This window comes from Phyllobates terribilis, unplaced genomic scaffold (assembly GCF_046119375.1).
Source record: "Phyllobates terribilis strain yellow unplaced genomic scaffold, ASM4611937v1 Scaffold_499__1_contigs__length_1316695, whole genome shotgun sequence".
Lineage (NCBI taxonomy): Eukaryota > Metazoa > Chordata > Amphibia > Anura > Dendrobatidae > Phyllobates > Phyllobates terribilis.
The window spans coordinates 814,409-833,168 of record NW_027363259.1 but is presented as its reverse complement, the minus strand read 5'-3'; the positions used below and the strand labels follow the sequence as shown (position 1 = coordinate 833,168).

At 44.0% G+C, this 18,760-nt stretch overlaps 10 non-coding genes and 1 pseudogene across 10 annotated transcripts; all 11 read right to left on the bottom strand.

The window, feature by feature from the left end:
* Nucleotides 1–280: 280 nt before the first annotated feature.
* Nucleotides 281–471, bottom strand: LOC141230737 (U2 spliceosomal RNA). The gene has a single exon (XR_012297188.1). It is a non-coding gene; the product is annotated as a U2 spliceosomal RNA (small nuclear RNA).
* Nucleotides 472–1,586: 1,115 nt separating this feature from the next.
* LOC141230359 (U2 spliceosomal RNA) lies at nt 1,587–1,768 on the bottom strand. Its single transcript, XR_012296892.1, has one exon. It is a non-coding gene; the product is annotated as a U2 spliceosomal RNA (small nuclear RNA).
* A 5,993-nt stretch (nt 1,769–7,761) lies between these two features.
* Nucleotides 7,762–7,952, bottom strand: LOC141230736 (U2 spliceosomal RNA). Its single transcript, XR_012297187.1, has one exon. It is a non-coding gene; the product is annotated as a U2 spliceosomal RNA (small nuclear RNA).
* A 1,115-nt stretch (nt 7,953–9,067) lies between these two features.
* Nucleotides 9,068–9,258, bottom strand: LOC141230198 (U2 spliceosomal RNA). Its single transcript, XR_012296753.1, has one exon. It is a non-coding gene; the product is annotated as a U2 spliceosomal RNA (small nuclear RNA).
* Nucleotides 9,259–10,367: 1,109 nt separating this feature from the next.
* Nucleotides 10,368–10,558, bottom strand: LOC141230735 (U2 spliceosomal RNA). The gene has a single exon (XR_012297186.1). It is a non-coding gene; the product is annotated as a U2 spliceosomal RNA (small nuclear RNA).
* Nucleotides 10,559–11,673: 1,115 nt separating this feature from the next.
* Nucleotides 11,674–11,864, bottom strand: LOC141230734 (U2 spliceosomal RNA). The gene has a single exon (XR_012297185.1). It is a non-coding gene; the product is annotated as a U2 spliceosomal RNA (small nuclear RNA).
* Nucleotides 11,865–12,979: 1,115 nt separating this feature from the next.
* Nucleotides 12,980–13,170, bottom strand: LOC141230733 (U2 spliceosomal RNA). The gene has a single exon (XR_012297184.1). It is a non-coding gene; the product is annotated as a U2 spliceosomal RNA (small nuclear RNA).
* A 1,115-nt stretch (nt 13,171–14,285) lies between these two features.
* Nucleotides 14,286–14,476, bottom strand: LOC141230732 (U2 spliceosomal RNA). Its single transcript, XR_012297183.1, has one exon. It is a non-coding gene; the product is annotated as a U2 spliceosomal RNA (small nuclear RNA).
* Nucleotides 14,477–15,591: 1,115 nt separating this feature from the next.
* On the bottom strand, nt 15,592–15,773 carry LOC141230290 (U2 spliceosomal RNA). Its single transcript, XR_012296841.1, has one exon. It is a non-coding gene; the product is annotated as a U2 spliceosomal RNA (small nuclear RNA).
* A 524-nt stretch (nt 15,774–16,297) lies between these two features.
* LOC141230423 (U2 spliceosomal RNA) lies at nt 16,298–16,413 on the bottom strand (annotated as a pseudogene).
* Nucleotides 16,414–17,528: 1,115 nt separating this feature from the next.
* On the bottom strand, nt 17,529–17,719 carry LOC141230731 (U2 spliceosomal RNA). The gene has a single exon (XR_012297182.1). It is a non-coding gene; the product is annotated as a U2 spliceosomal RNA (small nuclear RNA).
* Between the last annotated feature and the right edge of the window lie 1,041 nt (nt 17,720–18,760).

Below are 18,760 nucleotides of genomic sequence, written 5' to 3'. Positions count from 1 at the left end.
CTCCAAAATGCTTGCCTAATATGTCTGTTTATCCAAAAGGAAGTAAAAAGGGAGAGCTAGAAAGATAGCATTGCATCACATTACATGGCAATGCAATGCACAGTTGCTGAAGTTGAACCAAAATGAGCTTGTAATCTGGCTTCTGCAACTTTGAACATGAAAAATCCAATGAGGAGAAGAAAAGCAAAGCCAAAGAGTCCATCCCCAAATCCGACAAACAAGCAAAATGAGCAAAAAACATTGAATTCAATTCTTTCTGATTTTAGAAACTGCATTAAAGAAGGGGTGCACCGGTCCTGGAGATACTGCAATACCAGGTCAATGCGTGGAGTGGACAGAGCAAGCTCTTTTTCCATCTCCCTGTTCTAAAAATCCATTTAATATATGGTCCCCAGATAGGGGACGTATCAGATATTAAACTGATAAGAACAGATACTACACTTGATCTTAGCCAAAAGGCCGAGAAGCGATAACCAGAATTGGTTTCAAACTACGGAGCCACCCAAGGATCCTGAAAAGTCCATTTGTGGAGATGAGCTCCTGGACTCCCGTTAAGAAGACATGTTGTCAACCTCTAGATCCCTTACATGCCTGCACTTTTCGGCTTGCTGCTGCTGCAATCCACGCGTTTTAGATCTGCATAACTCCACCTCTTTAAACACAGCACCTTCACCCCCTGCTGTTCCCACCCGCCTCAACACCGTTGGAAGGGAGGAGAACCAATTAAGGCGGGGGGTGGGGTGGAACGAGCAGCTGTCTACCCTTAGCAGGAGGGCTCCTGATTACATACCTCTCCTGCTGCTGCTGCTGCTGGCTGTCCAGCAGCAGACTGAAGGTGGCTGCTGCTGTGCACAGGTATATAAAGGCTCAGAGCCTATTATGACACGCGCAGCCAGCGTTCCATTGCCACATTCCATCTACTGCAGGCAGGATACCTGGCTGGCTGAATGTCGCTGAGAAGCTCACAGAGACCGCCATAAGCAACAGTTTAACAGAATGCCACATACTAATCAACCAAACTTTTTGGGTTGGGTTCTCTTTTATAGTCTGCAGGCATTAAATGAAAGAAGTCAGTGTTCCAGCAGAAGGAGACAACGTTTCAGAAAAGGCATTGTAGCAAACCAAAAAAGAAATTTTAAGTGCAGCAGAGTAACCAGCGCACATACCTGTTAGCTCAGGTGAGTTTAAAAGGCTGCTGTTGATAACAAGGGCATTTGCTAAATAGATGGTGTGTGTGCAACAATATACTGAAAGGTCAATTATATTGTGCAGCTTATCTCACCACCTGTAGTTATTTAGGTGAAAGCTCCAAAATGCTTGCCTAATATGTCTGTTTATCCAAAAGGAAGTAAAAAGGGAGAGCTAGAAAGATAGCATTGCATCACATTACATGGCAATGCAATGCACAGTTGCTGAAGTTGAACCAAAATGAGCTTGTAATCTGGCTTCTGCAACTTTGAACATGAAAAATCCAATGAGGAGAAGAAAAGCAAAGCCAAAGAGTCCATCCCCAAATCCGACAAACAAGCAAAATGAACAAAAAACATTGAATTCAATTCTTTCTGATTTTAGAAACTGCATTAAAGAAGGGGTGCACCGGTCCTGGAGATACTGCAATACCAGGTCAATGCGTGGAGTGGACAGAGCAAGCTCTTTTTCCATCTCCCTGTTCTAAAAATCCATTTAATATATGGTCCCCAGATAGGGGACGTATCAGATATTAAACTGATAAGAACAGATTTTTTTCTTTTTCATTTTGTTCTTATATTTCAGTTGTTATTTCTCTTCTAATATTTCTCTTGCCTTATAATCTGTTCATGCTACAAGGTTCCACAGATGAAAGTTCCATAGACTCTTGGCTCTTTTTTTCCCAATTCTCTTCAGATCTAACAGGTAATAAATATATATTTCACTTAGTGCTAATTTTATGCATTCACTTTCACTTATAAAATCTCTTTTAAAAAGCAATATGTTTCGGACTTTCCATAGCGCATTCTTTATTCCATTTATCATTATCCAAATGACTCTTTCTTTTTCTTTTGATTGACATGTAAAATTTCCATATAAAACTACTTCGTGATTTAAAAACTTAAGACCAGTAACAAACTTTAAGAGACTTCCAACTTCTTTCCAGACATTTTGGGCATAAAAACAGTTCCAAAAGGTGTGTAAAACTGTTTCCTCTCTAACACAGCCTGTTCTAGGGCATCTTGCAGTATTGCACAATCCCCTTCTGTGTTGAAAAAATCTAACAGGAACACATTCTTGCACTATTGCCCATGCCAAGTCTTTATATTCATTTGTTAGATAAGGTGCATAAGTCATTCTCCAAATTCTTCCACTTTTAGTGTATGTAAAGTTTGCCACTGCTGTCATCGTTTCTTTTCTCTTTGTCTCTAGAGCCAGTCTTCTTGAATTTGACAGCATCTCCACATCTACTTCAGGTAAGTTATAAAGTCTAATTGTTTTTTCTAGTAAGACATATTGTTTTGGCGGTGTAATTAGGACAGGAGAATTTGGGGGCAATGTTATCCACTTTCTTTTCCTAAAGATATCTCCAGCTGCATATCTTAAGTAGAAAGACCAATGAGTTCTTAGATTGGTCATTTTGAAGCAAAAACTAAAGAACTTTAGGTACAAAAATTTTTTGATATTTGGGATATTCTTTCCACCATATTTATGCTGCTTGTACATTGTCTCTCTTCGAACCTTCTCCATTTTTGATCCCCACAGAAAAAGAAAAATTTGTCTCTGGAGAAACTTTACTGTGTTCTCATTCGGGGGGTACACCATACTTAAAAACAACATTATCGGCAACAACAAAGACTTAATGATCAAGTTTTTACCTTCCATTGATAATTTTCTGAGTTTCCATAAACTTATCTTCTTTTGCATTTTCTCCTTCACCAACTGCCAACTTTCTTCTCCATCATTCTTTTTTGTAAACACAACACCTAAAATTTTGATCTTATCACTTCTTATTTTAAGTTGAGGAATCTGCGCATCTGACCAATCACCGAATCCAAGACATTCGCTCTTCTCCAAGTTCAGTTTGAAGGCAGATGCTAAACAGAAAAAATCAGTAGTTCTTACTGCTCTTCTCAGCGATTGTTCTGAGTCGCACAGGATCGTGATGTCATCCATGTACCCCAGTGACTTAGTACTTAGTCCATTTCCACCTGGTATGGGTACACCTTTCACCATCTTATCTTTCCTCAACATTGCCAGTAGAGGCTCGATTGCGCAGATAAAGAGCAGAGGCGAAAGTGGGCATCCTTGTTTGACGCCCGACTTTAGAACAACTTCTGAAGATAAAAAACCATTAATTAAAATCCTGCTAAAACTTCCATCATATAAAAGTGCAATGTGCTTAATAAAAACATCCGGGAATTTCATTTTCTTTAACACAGAATACAGGTACTTATGAGAGACTCTGTCGTACGCTTTCTGGAAATCAAGGGACAGAAGAGCTAGCTTTTGCTTCCTCTCTTGCTGATACCAAATTGCGTCCCGTATAATATTCAAGTTTTCTGCAATTGTACGACCAGGCACACCACATACCTGATCAGGATGCACGACCTTCTCTATCACCTTCTTCATTCTGTTCACCATGATTTTTGCCATAATTTTATAATCTACGTTGAGTAACGTGATTGGTCTCCAGTTCTCTAGATTAGTCTTATCTCCTTTTTTAAAAAGCAGGGTGACCACACCACTTCTCCAAGATTCAGGCAATTTGTCACATAAAAAGACAGCTTTAAAAATCTCAAACAGGTCGTCTTTTAAAATCTCCCAAAAAGTAAGATAAAATTCAATTTGTAGTCCGTCAGTACCCGGTGTTTTTCCTCTAGAAAAGCTTTTGATTGCACTTAGCAGTTCTTCTTCACAGATATCTTCAATCAACAACTCTTGATCTTGCTTTTCAAGGTGATTCTGCAATGAATTAAGAGCATCAGGTAAAAAATCAGCGTCAATTTTCTTTTCGCCAAAAAGATTTTGATAAAAAGTTTGCGCTTTGTCCAACAGTCCATCTTTAGTTGTTTCACCATCAAGTTCTTTAATTAATTCTTTGCGTTCTAAAGATTTTTTGAAAAAGAACCTGGAACATGTTTCATTTTTTTCCATATGTTCTACCTTGGCGTTGAAAATTATTTCTTTGCCTTTCTGTTCAATTGCTTTTTTAATGTCTTCTTTGACTTGTAAAATAACATCCTCCATATCTATCCCTGCATTTCTGAGTTTGTAACCTGTTTGCAGTTTTGTATTCAGGTCTTTAAACCATTTCTGATTCTGTCTGGCCTTCCTTTTGCCAGCTAAGAGAAAAAAATGTCTAATTTGAGACTTCACATACTCCCACCATTCTAGAATTCTTTTGTAATAATGTTTTTTCCCCTGTAGTTTTTTATAAAATTTCAAAAATTCCTCTTTTATACTTTCATCTTCCAGCAGCAGAGTGTTCAACTTCCAGACACCTCGCCCTTTCTCTAGACTGGGCAATTCCAAGTGAGTAATTAACGTTTTGTGGTCAGAAAAGATGTTACCTGTTAGATCCACTTTATTCACTTTAAAACTCTGTGATGTCAGAACAAAGTCAATTCTTGATTTTAGAAGATTGTTCTCCCAAGTGTATCCTGGTTCAGAGGTATTCTTTACTCTCCAGACATCATTCAGGCAAGTATCGTCGATTAGATTTTTTAACTGCATCTCAGTTTTGTCTTTCCTTCTAGTACCTGATGTCCTATTTTCATCAGACCGGATACAATTGAAGTCACCGCCAACCACAGTTGGTGTAGGACCAGGTATAAAGAGTTTGATGATATCTAATAAACTGGATCTTTCCTCTTTAATCGGAGATGCATAAACATTAATCAGCTTGAACTCGGATCCACAGTAACTCACATTAACAACTAGTGCACGTCCAGGTTCAACTTCAGTGAACGAGGTAACCTTAAAGTCTTTGTTTTTAAACAGGACGCCAACACCAGTAGCACGCGATCCATTTTCACCGGACCAGATGGAAGGTCCGTTCGCCCAATCTTCCCTTAGTTTGTTATAGTTAGGGTCATGGTCAATGCCGCATTCTTGAAGTAAAAAAATATCAGCATCTAAAGTCATCAGGTAAGAAAATAAAGCAGCTCTCTTGACAGAGCCCTTTAAACTCCTCACATTTAGTGAGGCAATTTTGAGTGTAGCCATAAATCATTTAAACAGAGCTTGAGTCCGTATCTGACATGAATCCGACCGGGGTAGAGGGACCCGCAGAAACGTCCGTGTCTGAGAATTCCTCGATGTTCACCGGATCAGATGGGTTTACAGGTTTAGGAACTGAGATGATCGGTTTAGGTGAGTAATTAGGGAGGACTATTTTCAAACGCCCAGCAGGTCTTTTGCTGGCGCTCTCTCCCTTAAACAAACTCGACTTCTCCTTTTTCCTTTTCCTCAAAACCTCCACGTCAATGTTAATCTCCTCCTCCTCCTCCTCACCACCAGCCTCCTTAGAAGACTCCTCTCCCATCTCCACTTCAGACTCAGCTGGATTCTCCTCCACCACATGACCATCTGGACTCTCCGACCAATCCTTGAGAACAATGCTATCCCCAGGCGGGTCCCCAGCAGTGTCCTTGGGCGGATCCCCAGAAGGGTTCCCGGGAGGGTCCTTGGATTTGTCTGTTTGTTCTTCAGGACTGGACCGCTTCGGAGGGGCTCCCCCCCGAGCTGCATCTGCATAGCTGAAGGTCTTTTTTCTCAACGGACAATCCCGAAAAGAGTGCCCAGGGATACGGCAGATATTACAGATCATCTGATTTGGGCAGTTCAGAGTGACATGTCCTTTTTGATAGCACTTCTTGCAAAGAGCGTTCTCCTCCTTGCAGCTCTCAAAGGAATGCCCAAAGTCCATACATTTTCTGCAGAAGATAGGCATCCCTGGATAGAAGAGTCTTCCTCTCTCTCTGCCAATCAGGAAGCTCTGAGGCGGATGAATGAGTCCACCAATTCCCAAACCTTCTCTCAGCTTCACGATGAACTTGTATTTTCCGGTCCACAACCTCTCAGAGTTCATGATTTTGTGAGAAAAGTGGACCTCAGAGCAATAGTTATGCAGAAACGCAGCCACATCCTTTTCAGAGACATGCGGATTGCTCATATGAACCCCCACAGACTTCTCTTCTGCCAGGCAGAGGGTCACAAAACACAGTCCTTTAAGATCTTCCTCCTGAAGTCTCAGCTTGATCTGATGGTAAAAATTCTGAGATGCCACTTCAGAGGTCAGGGTAAGCACAAAGCGTCCAGGAGCATCTTGAAGTGCCAGAATGTTCTCCCTTTTCACCTGCAGGATCTCAAGCAGGACCTTCCTCACGAAGAAAGACAGGGAGAACTTGTCACGGGCTCGCTCTTCAACTTCAATCTTGAAAGAGTTCTTGATCTTCAAGTCGCCAGCTCCAGCAGAACGGAGAGTAGCCGATGTCGCCATCGCCATATTCAGATAAGTCGATCGCCTTCTTGGTTCTCTTCAGCACGCACACCCCCTATAGCAGCAGGAGGCTTAAGACAGTAGAACTGCCGATGCCTCAAGGCCGAGGATGCGATAGGCTTTGGAGTCTTCCAGCAACAACACTTGGTCGTAGCCAAAAGGCCGAGAAGCGATAACCAGAATTGGTTTCAAACTACGGAGCCACCCAAGGATCCTAAAAAGTCCATTTGTGGAGATGAGCTCCTGGACTCCCGTTAAGAAGACATGTTGTCAACCTCTAGATCCCTTACATGCCTGCACTTTTCGGCTTGCTGCTGCTGCAATCCACGCGTTTTAGATCTGCATAACTCCACCTCTTTAAACACAGCACCTTCACCCCCTGCTGTTCCCACCCGCCTCAACACCGTTGGAAGGGAGGAGAACCAATTAAGGCGGGGGGTGGGGTGGAACGAGCAGCTGTCTACCCTTAGCAGGAGGGCTCCTGATTACATACCTCTCCTGCTGCTGCTGCTGCTGGCTGTCCAGCAGCAGACTGAAGGTGGCTGCTGCTGTGCACAGGTATATAAAGGCTCAGAGCCTATTATGACACGCGCAGCCAGCGTTCCATTGCCACATTCCATCTACTGCAGGCAGGATACCTGGCTGGCTGAATGTCGCTGAGAAGGTCACAGAGACCGCCATAAGCAACAGTTTAACAGAATGCCACAGACTAATCAACCAAACTTTTTGGGTTGGGTTCTCTTTTATAGTCTGCAGGCATTAAATGAAAGAAGTCAGTGTTCCAGCAGAAGGAGACAACGTTTCAGAAAAGGCATTGTAGCAAACCAAAAAAGAAATTTTAAGCGCAGCAGAGTAACCAGCGCACATACCTGTTAGCTCAGGTGAGTTTAAAAGGCTGCTGTTGATAACAAGGGCATTTGCTAAATAGATGGTGTGTGTGCAACAATATACTGAAAGGTCAATTATATTGTGCAGCTTATCTCACCACCTGTAGTTATTTAGGTGAAAGCTCCAAAATGCTTGCCTAATATGTCTGTTTATCCAAAAGGAAGTAAAAAGGGAGAGCTAGAAAGATAGCATTGCATCACATTACATGGCAATGCAATGCACAGTTGCTGAAGTTGAACCAAAATGAGCTTGTAATCTGGCTTCTGCAACTTTGAACATGAAAAATCCAATGAGGAGAAGAAAAGCAAAGCCAAAGAGTCCATCCCCAAATCCGACAAACAAGCAAAATGAACAAAAAACATTGAATTCAATTCTTTCTGATTTTAGAAACTGCATTAAAGAAGGGGTGCACCGGTCCTGGAGATACTGCAATACCAGGTCAATGCGTGGAGTGGACAGAGCAAGCTCTTTTTCCATCTCCCTGTTCTAAAAATCCATTTAATATATGGTCCCCAGATAGGGGACGTATCAGATATTAAACTGATAAGAACAGATACTACACTTGATCTTAGCCAAAAGGCCGAGAAGCGATAACCAGAATTGGTTTCAAACTACGGAGCCACCCAAGGATCCTGAAAAGTCCATTTGTGGAGATGAGCTCCTGGACTCCCGTTAAGAAGACATGTTGTCAACCTCTAGATCCCTTACATGCCTGCACTTTTCGGCTTGCTGCTGCTGCAATCCACGCGTTTTAGATCTGCATAACTCCACCTCTTTAAACACAGCACCTTCACCCCCTGCTGTTCCCACCCGCCTCAACACCGTTGGAAGGGAGGAGAACCAATTAAGGCGGGGGGTGGGGTGGAACGAGCAGCTGTCTACCCTTAGCAGGAGGGCTCCTGATTACATACCTCTCCTGCTGCTGCTGCTGCTGGCTGTCCAGCAGCAGACTGAAGGTGGCTGCTGCTGTGCACAGGTATATAAAGGCTCAGAGCCTATTATGACACGCGCAGCCAGCGTTCCATTGCCATATTCCATCTACTGCAGGCAGGATACCTGGCTGGCTGAATGTCGCTGAGAAGCTCACAGAGACCGCCATAAGCAACAGTTTAACAGAATGCCACAGACTAATCAACCAAACTTTTTGGGTTGGGTTCTCTTTTACAGTCTGCAGGCATTAAATGAAAGAAGTCAGTGTTCCAGCAGAAGGAGACAACGTTTCAGAAAAGGCATTGTAGCAAACCAAAAAATAAATTTTAAGCGCAGCAGAGTAACCAGCGCACATACCTGTTAGCTCAGGTGAGTTTAAAAGGCTGCTGTTGATAACAAGGGCATTTGCTAAATAGATGGTGTGTGTGCAACAATATACTGAAAGGTCAATTATATTGTGCAGCTTATCTCACCACCTGTAGTTATTTAGGTGAAAGCTCCAAAATGCTTGCCTAATATGTCTGTTTATCCAAAAGGAAGTAAAAAGGGAGAGCTAGAAAGATAGCATTGCATCACATTACATGGCAATGCAATGCACAGTTGCTGAAGTTGAACCAAAATGAGCTTGTAATCTGGCTTCTGCAACTTTGAACATGAAAAATCCAAAGAGGAGAAGAAAAGCAAATCCAAAGAGTCCATCCCCAAATCCGACAAACAAGCAAAATGAACAAAAAACATTGAATTCAATTCTTTCTGATTTTAGAAACTGCATTAAAGAAGGGGTGCACCGGTCCTGGAGATACTGCAATACCAGGTCAATGCGTGGAGTGGACAGAGCAAGCTCTTTTTCCATCTCCCTGTTCTAAAAATCCATTTAATATATGGTCCTCAGATAGGGGACGTATCAGATATTAAACTGATAAGAACAGATACTACACTTGATCTTAGCCAAAAGGCCGAGAAGCGATAACCAGAATTGGTTTCAAACTACGGAGCCACCCAAGGATCCTGAAAAGTCCATTTGTGGAGATGAGCTCCTGGACTCCCGCTAAGAAGACATGTTGTCAACCTCTAGATCCCTTACATGCCTGCACTTTTCGGCTTGCTGCTGCTGCAATCCACGCGTTTTAGATCTGCATAACTCCACCTCTTTAAACACAGCACCTTCACCCCCTGCTGTTCCCACCCGCCTCAACACCGTTGGAAGGGAGGAGAACCAATTAAGGCGGGGGGTGGGGTGGAACGAGCAGCTGTCTACCCTTAGCAGGAGGGCTCCTGATTACATACCTCTCCTGCTGCTGCTGGCTGTCCAGCAGCAGACTGAAGGTGGCTGCTGCTGTGCACAGGTATATAAAGGCTCAGAGCCTATTATGACACGCGCAGCCAGCGTTCCATTGCCACATTCCATCTACTGCAGGCAGGATACCTGGCTGGCTGAATGTCGCTGAGAAGCTCACAGAGACCGCCATAAGCAACAGTTTAACAGAATGCCACAGACTAATCAACCAAACTTTTTGGGTTGGGTTCTCTTTTATAGTCTGCAGGCATTAAATGAAAGAAGTCAGTGTTCCAGCAGAAGGAGACAACGTTTCAGAAAAGGCATTGTAGCAAACCAAAAAAGAAATTTTAAGCGCAGCAGAGTAACCAGCGCACATACCTGTTAGCTCAGGTGAGTTTAAAAGGCTGCTGTTGATAACAAGGGCATTTGCTAAATAGATGGTGTGTGTGCAACAATATACTGAAAGGTCAATTATATTGTGCAGCTTATCTCACCACCTGTAGTTATTTAGGTGAAAGCTCCAAAATGCTTGCCTAATATGTCTGTTTATCCAAAAGGAAGTAAAAAGGGAGAGCTAGAAAGATAGCATTGCATCACATTACATGGCAATGCAATGCACAGTTGCTGAAGTTGAACCAAAATGAGCTTGTAATCTGGCTTCTGCAACTTTGAACATGAAAAATCCAATGAGGAGAAGAAAAGCAAAGCCAAAGAGTCCATCCCAAAATCCGACAAACAAGCAAAATGAACAAAAAACATTGAATTCAATTCTTTCTGATTTTAGAAACTGCATTAAAGAAGGGGTGCACCGGTCCTGGAGATACTGCAATACCAGGTCAATGCGTGGAGTGGACAGAGCAAGCTCTTTTTCCATCTCCCTGTTCTAAAAATCCATTTAATATATGGTCCCCAGATAGGGGACGTATCAGATATTAAACTGATAAGAACAGATACTACACTTGATCTTAGCCAAAAGGCCGAGAAGCGATAACCAGAATTGGTTTCAAACTACGGAGCCACCCAAGGATCCTGAAAAGTCCATTTGTGGAGATGAGCTCCTGGACTCCCGTTAAGAAGACATGTTGTCAACCTCTAGATCCCTTACATGCCTGCACTTTTCGGCTTGCTGCTGCTGCAATCCACGCGTTTTAGATCTGCATAACTCTACCTCTTTAAACACAGCACCTTCACCCCCTGCTGTTCCCACCCGCCTCAACACCGTTGGAAGGGAGGAGAACCAATTAAGGCGGGGGGTGGGGTGGAACGAGCAGCTGTCTACCCTTAGCAGGAGGGCTCCTGATTACATACCTCTCCTGCTGCTGCTGCTGCTGGCTGTCCAGCAGCAGACTGAAGGTGGCTGCTGCTGTGCACAGGTATATAAAGGCTCAGAGCCTATTATGACACGCGCAGCCAGCGTTCCATTGCCACATTCCATCTACTGCAGGCAGGATACCTGGCTGGCTGAATGTCGCTGAGAAGCTCACAGAGACCGCCATAAGCAACAGTTTAACAGAATGCCACAGACTAATCAACCAAACTTTTTGGGTTGGGTTCTCTTTTATAGTCTGCAGGCATTAAATGAAAGAAGTCAGTGTTCCAGCAGAAGGAGACAACGTTTCAGAAAAGGCATTGTAGCAAACCAAAAAAGAAATTTTAAGCGCAGCAGAGTAACCAGCGCACATACCTGTTAGCTCAGGTGAGTTTAAAAGGCTGCTGTTGATAACAAGGGCATTTGCTAAATAGATGGTGTGTGTGCAACAATATACTGAAAGGTCAATTATATTGTGCAGCTTATCTCACCACCTGTAGTTATTTAGGTGAAAGCTCCAAAATGCTTGCCTAATATGTCTGTTTATCCAAAAGGAAGTAAAAAGGGAGAGCTAGAAAGATAGCATTGCATCACATTACATGGCAATGCAATGCACAGTTGCTGAAGTTGAACCAAAATGAGCTTGTAATCTGGCTTCTGCAACTTTGAACATGAAAAATCCAATGAGGAGAAGAAAAGCAAAGCCAAAGAGTCCATCCCCAAATCCGACAAACAAGCAAAATGAACAAAAAACATTGAATTCAATTCTTTCTGATTTTAGAAACTGCATTATAGAAGGGGTGCACCGGTCCTGGAGATACTGCAATACCAGGTCAATGCGTGGAGTGGACAGAGCAAGCTCTTTTTCCATCTCCCTGTTCTAAAAATCCATTTAATATATGGTCCCCAGATAGGGGACGTATCAGATATTAAACTGATAAGAACAGATACTACACTTGATCTTAGCCAAAAGGCCGAGAAGCGATAACCAGAATTGGTTTCAAACTACGGAGCCACCCAAGGATCCTGAAAAGTCCATTTGTGGAGATGAGCTCCTGGACTCCCGTTAAGAAGACATGTTGTCAACCTCTAGATCCCTTACATGCCTGCACTTTTCGGCTTGCTGCTGCTGCAATCCACGCGTTTTAGATCTGCATAACTCCACCTCTTTAAACACAGCACCTTCACCCCCTGCTGTTCCCACCCGCCTCAACACCGTTGGAAGGGAGGAGAACCAATTAAGGCGGGGGGTGGGGTGGAACGAGCAGCTGTCTACCCTTAGCAGGAGGGCTCCTGATTACATACCTCTCCTGCTGCTGCTGCTGCTGGCTGTCCAGCAGCAGACTGAAGGTGGCTGCTGCTGTGCACAGGTATATAAAGGCTCAGAGCCTATTATGACACGCGCAGCCAGCGTTCCATTGCCACATTCCATCTACTGCAGGCAGGATACCTGGCTGGCTGAATGTCGCTGAGAAGCTCACAGAGACCGCCATAAGCAACAGTTTAACAGAATGCCACAGACTAATCAACCAAACTTTTTGGGTTGGGTTCTCTTTTATAGTCTGCAGGCATTAAATGAAAGAAGTCAGTGTTCCAGCAGAAGGAGACAACGTTTCAGAAAAGGCATTGTAGCAAACCAAAAAAGAAATTTTAAGCGCAGCAGAGTAACCAGCGCACATACCTGTTAGCTCAGGTGAGTTTAAAAGGCTGCTGTTGATAACAAGGGCATTTGCTAAATAGATGGTGTGTGTGCAACAATATACTGAAAGGTCAATTATATTGTGCAGCTTATCTCACCACCTGTAGTTATTTAGGTGAAAGCTCCAAAATGCTTGCCTAATATGTCTGTTTATCCAAAAGGAAGTAAAAAGGGAGAGCTAGAAAGATAGCATTGCATCACATTACATGGCAATGCAATGCACAGTTGCTGAAGTTGAACCAAAATGAGCTTGTAATCTGGCTTCTGCAACTTTGAACATGAAAAATCCAATGAGGAGAAGAAAAGCAAAGCCAAAGAGTCCATCCCCAAATCCGACAAACAAGCAAAATGAACAAAAAACATTGAATTCAATTCTTTCTGATTTTAGAAACTGCATTAAAGAAGGGGTGCACCGGTCCTGGAGATACTGCAATACCAGGTCAATGCGTGGAGTGGACAGAGCAAGCTCTTTTTCCATCTCCCTGTTCTAAAAATCCATTTAATATATGGTCCCCAGATAGGGGACGTATCAGATATTAAACTGATAAGAACAGATACTACACTTGATCTTAGCCAAAAGGCCGAGAAGCGATAACCAGAATTGGTTTCAAACTACGGAGCCACCCAAGGATCCTGAAAAGTCCATTTGTGGAGATGAGCTCCTGGACTCCCGTTAAGAAGACATGTTGTCAACCTCTAGATCCCTTACATGCCTGCACTTTTCGGCTTGCTGCTGCTGCAATCCACGCGTTTTAGATCTGCATAACTCCACCTCTTTAAACACAGCACCTTCACCCCCTGCTGTTCCCACCCGCCTCAACACCGTTGGAAGGGAGGAGAACCAATTAAGGCGGGGGGTGGGGTGGAACGAGCAGCTGTCTACCCTTAGCAGGAGGGCTCCTGATTACATACCTCTCCTGCTGCTGCTGCTGCTGGCTGTCCAGCAGCAGACTGAAGGTGGCTGCTGCTGTGCACAGGTATATAAAGGCTCAGAGCCTATTATGACACGCGCAGCCAGCGTTCCATTGCCACATTCCATCTACTGCAGGCAGGATACCTGGCTGGCTGAATGTCGCTGAGAAGGTCACAGAGACCGCCATAAGCAACAGTTTAACAGAATGCCACAGACTAATCAACCAAACTTTTTGGGTTGGGTTCTCTTTTATAGTCTGCAGGCATTAAATGAAAGAAGTCAGTGTTCCAGCAGAAGGAGACAACGTTTCAGAAAAGGCATTGTAGCAAACCAAAAAAGAAATTTTAAGCGCAGCAGAGTAACCAGCGCACATACCTGTTAGCTCAGGTGAGTTTAAAAGGCTGCTGTTGATAACAAGGGCATTTGCTAAATAGATGGTGTGTGTGCAACAATATACTGAAAGGTCAATTATATTGTGCAGCTTATCTCACCACCTGTAGTTATTTAGGTGAAAGCTCCAAAATGCTTGCCTAATATGTCTGTTTATCCAAAAGGAAGTAAAAAGGGAGAGCTAGAAAGATAGCATTGCATCACATTTCATGGCAATGCAATGCACAGTTGCTGAAGTTGAACCAAAATGAGCTTGTAATCTGGCTTCTGCAACTTTGAACATGAAAAATCCAATGAGGAGAAGAAAAGCAAAGCCAAAGAGTCCATCCCCAAATCCGACAAACAAGCAAAATGAACAAAAAACATTGAATTCAATTCTTTCTGATTTTAGAAACTGCATTAAAGAAGGGGTGCACCGGTCCTGGAGATACTGCAATACCAGGTCAATGCGTGGAGTGGACAGAGCAAGCTCTTTTTCCATCTCCCTGTTCTAAAAATCCATTTAATATATGGTCCCCAGATAGGGGACGTATCAGATATTAAACTGATAAGAACAGATACTACACTTGATCTTAGCCAAAAGGCCGAGAAGCGATAACCAGAATTGGTTTCAAACTACGGAGCCACCCAAGGATCCTGAAAAGTCCATTTGTGGAGATGAGCTCCTGGACTCCCGTTAAGAAGACATGTTGTCAACCTCTAGATCCCTTACATGCCTGCACTTTTCGGCTTGCTGCTGCTGCAATCCACGCGTTTTAGATCTGCATAACTCCACCTCTTTAAACACAGCACCTTCACCCCCTGCTGTTCCCACCCGCCTCAACACCGTTGGAAGGGAGGAGAACCAATTAAGGCGGGGGGTGGGGTGGAACGAGCAGCTGTCTACCCTTAGCAGGAGGGCTCCTGATTACATACCTCTCCTGCTGCTGCTGCTGCTGGCTGTCCAGCAGCAGACTGAAGGTGGCTGCTGCTGTGCACAGGTATATAAAGGCTCAGAGCCTATTATGACACGCGCAGCCAGCGTTCCATTGCCACATTCCATCTACTGCAGGCAGGATACCTGGCTGGCTGAATGTCGCTGAGAAGCTCACAGAGACCGCCATAAGCAACAGTTTAACAGAATGCCACAGACTAATCAACCAAACTTTTTGGGTTGGGTTCTCTTTTATAGTCTGCAGGCATTAAATGAAAGAAGTCAATGTTCCAGCAGAAGGAGACAACGTTTCAGAAAAGGCATTGTAGCAAACCAAAAAAGAAATTTTAAGCGCAGCAGAGTAACCAGCGCACATACCTGTTAGCTCAGGTGAGTTTAAAAGGCTGCTGTTGATAACAAGGGCATTTGCTAAATAGATGGTGTGTGTGCAACAATATACTGAAAGGTCAATTATATTGTGCAGCTTATCTCACCACCTGTAGTTATTTAGGTGAAAGCTCCAAAATGCTTGCCTAATATGTCTGTTTATCCAAAAGGAAGTAAAAAGGGAGAGCTAGAAAGATAGCATTGCATCACATTACATGGCAATGCAATGCACAGTTGCTGAAGTTGAACCAAAATGAGCTTGTAATCTGGCTTCTGCAACTTTGAACATGAAAAATCCAATGAGGAGAAGAAAAGCAAAGCCAAAGAGTCCATCCCCAAATCCAACAAACAAGCAAAATGAACAAAAAACATTGAATTCAATTCTTTCTGATTTTAGAAACTGCATTAAAGAAGGGGTGCACCGGTCCTGGAGATATTGCAATACCAGGTCAATGCGTGGAGTGGACAGAGCAAGCTCTTTTTCCATCTCCCTGTTCTAAAAATCCATTTAATATATGGTCCCCAGATAGGGGACGTATCAGATATTAAACTGATAAGAACAGATTTTTTGATTGAAGCTGCATCCAAGGCACTGAAAAATGTGACCGAAGTCACACCAAAACAGCGCACGAGGTGAGGATTCATGTGGACCCTTCCCGGAGGAGAGGGTTCCCAATAAACCATCCCCATCCCTCCGAGCCAGAAGGCCACAGCGAGGGTCAGGGATCTCCGATGCTCTCCCTAGCCGAAGCCGGAGAAGAGCCGTTTTCGTGCTCCCAGCTTCCATCTAGGCTGCCACCCTAGTGGAGCTGGAGCCTGTGTTGGTTTCTCAGCCCAAAGCTGACCGGACCTCCGACCGGGTTTATAAAAATTCCCCTTCCTAGCCCGGAGGCCAGGAATAGGGGGGGTTGCTCAGAAAGTATGATTGGCAAAGGTGCGGCGTGCTACGAAGCCAAGTCTTTCTGGGGTTCCCAGTCCCAGTAAGCTTGGACTCCCACCAGGGCGCCTACTCCTGGGGCACATTGCTCCAAAGCCCTCACACTTACCCAGCCTAGTGACTTCGATCCTGGAGGGCCATGTTTTCCATCAGATAACTCTATGAACCACCTGGCGTACTAACAAGTGCACCAAACCAGTGTGTAATATGCATCAATTTACTAGGGCAGCCCAAGGACAAAACTGCCTTTTCAAAAGATACTACACTTGATCTTAGCCAAAAGGCCGAGAAGCGATAACCAGAATTGGTTTCAAACTACGGAGCCACCCAAGGATCCTGAAAAGTCCATTTGTGGAGATGAGCTCCTGGACTCCCGTTAAGAAGACATGTTGTCAACCTCTAGATCCCTTACATGCCTGCACTTTTCGGCTTGCTGCTGCTGCAATCCACGCGTTTTAGATCTGCATAACTCCACCTCTTTAAACACAGCACCTTCACCCCCTGCTGTTCCCACCCACCTCAACACCGTTGGAAGGGAGGAGAACCAATTAAGGCGGGGGGTGGGGTGGAACGAGCAGCTGTCTACCCTTAGCAGGAGGGCTCCTGATTACATACCTCTCCTGCTGCTGCTGCTGCTGGCTGTCCAGCAGCAGACTGAAGGTGGCTGCTGCTGTGCACAGGTATATAAAGGCTCAGAGCCTATTATGACATGCGCAGCCAGCGTTCCATTGCCACATTCCATCTACTGCAGGCAGGATACCTGGCTGGCTGAATGTCGCTGAGAAGCTCACAGAGACCGCCATAAGCAACAGTTTAACAGAATGCCACAGACTAATCAACCAAACTTTTTGGGTTGGGTTCTCTTTTATAGTCTGCAGGCATTAAATGAAAGAAGTCAGTGTTCCAGCAGAAGGAGACAACGTTTCAGAAAAGGCATTGTAGCAAACCAAAAAAGAAATTTTAAGCGCAGCAGAGTAACCAGCGCACATACCTGTTAGCTCAGGTGAGTTTAAAAGGCTGCTGTTGATAACAAGGGCATTTGCTAAATAGATGGTGTGTGTGCAACAATATACTGAAAGGTCAATTATATTGTGCAGCTTATCTCACCACCTGTAGTTATTTAGGTGAAAGCTCCAAAATGCTTGCCTAATATGTCTGTTTATCCAAAAGGAAGTAAAAAGGGAGAGCTAGAAAGATAGCATTGCATCACATTACATGGCAATGCAATGCACAGTTGCTGAAGTTGAACCAAAATGAGCTTGTAATCTGGCTTCTGCAACTTTGAACATGAAAAATCCAATGAGGAGAAGAAAAGCAAAGCCAAAGAGTCCATCCCCAAATCCGACAAACAAGCAAAATGAACAAAAAACATTGAATTCAATTCTTTCTGATTTTAGAAACTGCATTAAAGAAGGGGTGCACCGGTCCTGGAGATACTGCAATACCAGGTCAATGCGTGGAGTGGACAGAGCAAGCTCTTTTTCCATCTCCCTGTTCTAAAAATCCATTTAATATATGGTCCCCAGATAGGGGACGTATCAGATATTAAACTGATAAGAACAGATACTACACTTGATCTTAGCCAAAAGGCCGAGAAGCGATAACCAGAATTGGTTTCAAACTACGGAGCCACCCAAGGATCCTGAAAAGTCCATTTGTGGAGATGAGCTCCTGGACTCCCGTTAAGAAGACATGTTGTCAACCTCTAGATCCCTTACATGCCTGCACTTTTCGGCTTGCTGCTGCTGCAATCCACGCGTTTTAGATCTGCATAACTCCACCTCTTTAAACACAGCACCTTCACCCCCTGCTGTTCCCACCCGCCTCAACACCGTTGGAAGGGAGGAGAACCAATTAAGGCGGGGGGTGGGGTGGAACGAGCAGCTGTCTACCCTTAGCAGGAGGGCTCCTGATTACATACCTCTCCTGCTGCTGCTGCTGCTGGCTGTCCAGCAGCAGACTGAAGGTGGCTGCTGCTGTGCACAGGTATATAAAGGCTCAGAGCCTATTATGACACGCGCAGCCAGCGTTCCATTGCCACATTCCATCTACTGCAGGCAGGATACCTGGCTGGCTGAATGTCGCTGAGAAGCTCACAGAGACCGCCATAAGCAACAGTTTAACAGAATGCCACAGACTAATCAACCAAACTTTTTGGGTTGGGTTCTCTTTTATAGTCTGCAGGCATTAAATGAAAGAAGTCAGTGTTCCAGCAGAAGGAGACAACGTTTCAGAAAAGGCATTGTAGCAAACCAAAAAAGAAATTTTAAGCGCAGCAGAGTAACCAGCGCACATACCTGTTAGCTCAGGTGAGTTTAAAAGGCTGCTGTTGATAACAAGGGCATTTGCTAAATATATGGTGTGTGTGCAACAATATACTGAAAGGTCAATTATATTGTGCAGCTTATCTCACCACCTGTAGTTATTTAGGTGAAAGCTCCAAAATGCTTGCCTAATATGTCTGTTTATCCAAAAGGAAGTAAAAAGGGAGAGCTAGAAAGATAGCATTGCATCACATTACATGGCAATGCAATGCACAGTTGCTGAAGTTGAACCAAAATGAGCTTGTAATCTGGCTTCTGCAACTTTGAACATGAAAAATCCAATGAGGAGAAGAAAAGCAAAGCCAAAGAGTCCATCCCC